The sequence below is a fragment of the Pseudomyrmex gracilis genome, unplaced genomic scaffold, assembly GCF_002006095.1.
Source record: "Pseudomyrmex gracilis isolate BER0280 unplaced genomic scaffold, ASM200609v1 scaffold_1479, whole genome shotgun sequence".
NCBI classification, from domain to species: Eukaryota; Metazoa; Arthropoda; class Insecta; order Hymenoptera; family Formicidae; genus Pseudomyrmex; species Pseudomyrmex gracilis.
In genome coordinates this window covers 11,348-15,886 of record NW_018022063.1, presented here as the reverse complement: position 1 = coordinate 15,886, position 4,539 = coordinate 11,348, and positions in this window count along the sequence as shown.

Genomic DNA, 4,539 nt, shown 5'->3' with positions numbered 1-4,539 from the left:
CAAATCATATTCTGAGTGTTTCATTAGATTGTTTTGTGTCGTACGTATTGCTGTAGTTCAGTGTAAATACGTACATAAGCTTAGAAATAATTTTATATACATGAATATATGGTGAGGTTATAGAAGAAAACTGTATAAGAAAAAATTTATGCTGAGTTTTGACATTCCAAAGAACAACAGCAAACTCTTAGCATAATTTACTTATTTCTGTAGAAGCATTTTGGATTTGATGCAGTAAATACGGCACAAAACGAAATATTAAAACGTCGAAATATTAAATATTTACAGGTCTCTATAGTCGGTATTCAGTACCCTCTTAAACTAATAATCTTAAACGACAAACTTTCTTACAAACTAATTCCGTCCGCTGACGGTTTGTTACTTTCGCCAATCCTCTTCTGACTCTCAAGAGTTGTCTCTGATCGACTTTTCTTCCTCTCTCTCGTCCGGTGATCGTTCCGACCGTTCTGCTGGTCGGTCCCAGTTGTTGTCCAATGCTCCTGAACTCATTTCTGACTCTTTTTGCTCTATGTCCCGCGTCCCTGTGGGTGGCGGTGACAAGGTTAGGTTAGGTTAGGTTAGGTTCTCTCGCCCTCCTCGCACAAACGTACTCGGCGAGATATTCTTGCCGAGTCAAACTGTTGCAAAAGAGCGTGGAGAGAGACGGTCTTCGGGAAGCACTCGCCAACGCGAAGCGCCAAGCCTGGCAACAGCTGCTCTATGATTGGGAGCAACGCCTGGACGAGACGCGCGCAGCCGCCCAGGCAGTCGTCCAGGTGATCCGGTCCCACCTCGAGGTGTGGCTAAAACAAGGGATCGGACGCCTCACCTACCGGGTGACGCAGGTGCTCACCGGGCACGGTTGCTTCGGTAAGTACCTGTGTCGTATAGGAAAGAAGCCGACAGCACAGTGCTACGAGTGCGAAGCGGTCAGCAACTCAGCACGGCACACTGTGGAGCACTGTCCACAGTGAGCCAACGAGCGCCAGGAGCTGGTCATCAAGATAGGAGCAGACCTGTCCCTAGAGGGCTTGATAAGAGCGCTGGCCTCCAGGAACAAAGATAAGTGGGGAGCCGTAGTCTCCTATTCCACTGTAATGAAGCAAAAAAAGGCTGCGAAAAGAGAAAGGGAACGAGATCCTTTCCCACAAGGAAGGCCTCGGAGGCGGACGCGAGCGGGCGACAGGGCACTCGTTCCCTGCGCTCGTCCTCGGAGTCAAAAACCTCCCCAATGACAGTAATTCCCCTCCCCCACCACAATGTGTGGGGAAGGGAATAAGAGCGGCGGACTCGTGGAGGAGCTGGGTCCCCTGAGTAGCCCGCCGCTCCAACAGGGACACGTTGCGGAGTAGGAGTGCGGCAGCACCCCTTGGGTAGAACCGTCCACCTAGAGAGGATTCTGCCGCGGTGACCGTGACAGGTCGGGGTGGAGGCCTCGGCCTGTTCTACACGCGGTCCCGAGTGGGGCCGTGTCCACTAACGAGTCCATTTTACCTGGGTATAATTTATTATCGAGGTTTTCCTTCCTCTATTCTGGTGTCGAAACTAACAGGCCCGGACGCCCGAGGAAATAAACTGTTTTGTTAGAAGCGGCAGTCATTCACCCCGTCGTGGGTCCGTCATTGGGTACCTGGGGTATTTCTTGCAAAGCAAGCGACTCTACTCTCTTTCCCATCGGGAGAATAGCCCAGCCCCGCCCTCGGAAATCCACCGCTGCTTGTCCGTGGCTGCTTATTCCCCACACAGGGTTATTCACGACTAACCTCTCATACAAGAGGCCGTTCTCTTATCCGCAATCTGGGGACGCGCTTAGTAGCATACAGCTCTGCTTTCCGGACTGTAAGAGTTGTAGTCTTTCCCCACAAATCGGACTGAGCGAAGGAGGAGACCTAACCTAACCTAACCTAACCTAACGTTACAAGTTCTCCCCTCCTAGTAGTCAGAATAGTCCGAAGGAAGGTCCCGGCACAGTCCTTACCAAAAGTTCCTCCCTCAGACGAACTGAGTAGGCACACCTTGGAAGTACAATAGATATACCTCCCTCATCTCGTGGGGTAAAAGAGGGAGTCCCACATAACCCTGGCTATCTCTCCGAAGGCCAGGGTATCCATAGAGGATTTCCTCCAAGTAAAAAAAAAAGTTAGGTTGTGACCGACTTTTTCATTACGGTTTTAATTATTACTCACTTTTACAGGTTCCACGGTCGCCAGATGCTTCTTTATGGACTGTCCCGCACCAAAGTCCATTGTTCCTTGCCGTTTGTTGCCCCGTTCTTTTCCTTTATATGTTTCAGATATGATAGGATTGTCCGAACACGGAAAGTATCTTTACACTCACGCATAGGTAAGTATATTAAACAAATATTTCGAAACAGAATATTTCGTAACACAATCAAAACACTTAACTGATTGCATTGATTGTAACAACTAATAATACATATGTAAGTAAATGCGTCGTCCTCGCATTATTATTGCAACGAGCTGACAGATTCCTTTTTTATTCGTGACGTTACTATTACTCTCACGAAGGCTCGAGTTCAACTCTTCAACCGTTCCCTCTTCCTGTTTGCGCAAGATCTTTATGGCGCGTACGCACTCCCCGCAAACGTTCTCCTTTAGACAAGTATGTTCTTTTTTAGTGTTCAATATAAGAAAAGAATCTAGTTCTTTTGCTACATTGGTGCGATGTGTTGGTGTGGATGTATACATGTGACGTGTGCTGACTTTTCTAACAATTTTGGCGAATCTAGAGGAAAATCCCTAGACACCGTATAGAGTTCCAAATGCCAATTTTTTAGTTCCCGGTTACCTCTGCGTTCTCTTCCAAATTTTGACACGTTTCCAAAAAGTCCCTACCCACTCTTTTTTCCTATTGGTTGGTTACCAAACTTGGCTTTTTCGACTGTTTTCGTGTGTGTGTGCGTGCGCGCGCACGTGAATACCTCTAAAGGCTCTATCTCTACGCTTCTTAAGGCTACATCGCCCGCTCCGACTTAAAAACTAAACCTGAAATAATCTCGGACATTTTGGCGCCATTTAAGGCTATATTCAAATGCCCGCCAAGAATATATAAAAAATTAAAAAATAAAATTTTTTCTTTTTTGATCAAATATTTGACTGCAAAACGTCTTAAGGCTAATATTACATTTGTCGTAGGACAAAGATTTTAAGTATGTTGATTGGCTATCAAATACAGTTTTTTATAAACCTCTATCTGATAGCCAATCAACATACTTAAAATCTTTGTCGTATGAAAAATGTAATATTAGCCTAATGCAACCAAGTGGTAACAAAAAAATTACAAAATAAAAGAAAATTTGATAGTAACGTATAACTTTGCGTCTTGGTTCTTACAAAACCAAAATTACCAAAACTCAACTTAAAACTAAATTTGCATTTGTTCTCGTCCGCTGACGGCTTACTCTCGCCTTTTCCGTTTTCTCGCTTCTTCAAAGGTCATCCTCCGCCGCCTGTTTCCTCTCGGACTGGTTTTTCTCGACATCGCGGGTTTCCGGAACCGACATGGATTCCTCCCGACCGATGTCCCGCCTCCTTTGGGCCAGCGGCGACAAGGTTAAATTAGGTTAGGTTAGGTCCCCTCCCCGGCTGACCCAGGGCCGCACGAGGGGAGTGGCGGTTACCATCGTCTTCCTCCTCATTGCACGCGGTCCAGCGGTAACGGAGAGGGGCTGTGTCCTTCCGCTCCGTCACGGGGGAAATAGAATTCCCCCAACAATGGAGCGGGGCGCAAGCCTTTGCCTACCGGACTGTTTCGGATTGTTCTCGCGAACTGCCAGAGCAGTCCTAAAAGGGCGGCAGGTGGACACCGCAGGGGTTTTAGTGGGTATTCTCTCCTCGGAAGGCGAATCTCACACTACCCTAGCCCACACTCTCTTAGTCTGGGTCAGGGTGTGCGTAAATGCATTTCCCCTGCGCAAACAAAAAAAAGGTCCCCTCCCCGGCTCAGTTCGATTTGTGGGGAAAGACTACAACTCCCACAGTCCGGAAAGCAGAGCTGCATGCTAGTGAGCGCGTCCGCAGGTTGCGGATAAGAGAACGGTCTCTTGTATGAGAAGTTAGTCGTGAATAACCCTGTGTGGGGGAATAAGCGGCCGCGGACAAGCAGCGGTGGATTCCCGAGGTCGGGGCTGGGCTATTCTCCCGATGGGAAAGAGAGTAGAGTCGCTTGCTTTGCAAGAAATACCCCAGGTACCCAACGACGGACCCACGACGGGGTGAATGACTGCCGCTTCTAACAAAGCAGTCCATTTTCTCGGGCGTCCGGGCCTGTTAATTTCGACGCCGGAATAGAGGAAAATCTCGATAATAAACCCGGACAGGATGGACTCGTTAGTCATGGCAAACAACCGTCCTAGATGAAGGAAAACACCGAACTTAAACCACAGATATTGTTTTTTATAAAATGTCGGACAAGCAGAGAGAAGACTTACCGCCTCAGAGTGTTCGGACAGAGGCTGGCACGGTGGGGATACTGTCCCTGTCCCTACCGCGTCGTTATTCGACGAAGGGCCGAAGGAGA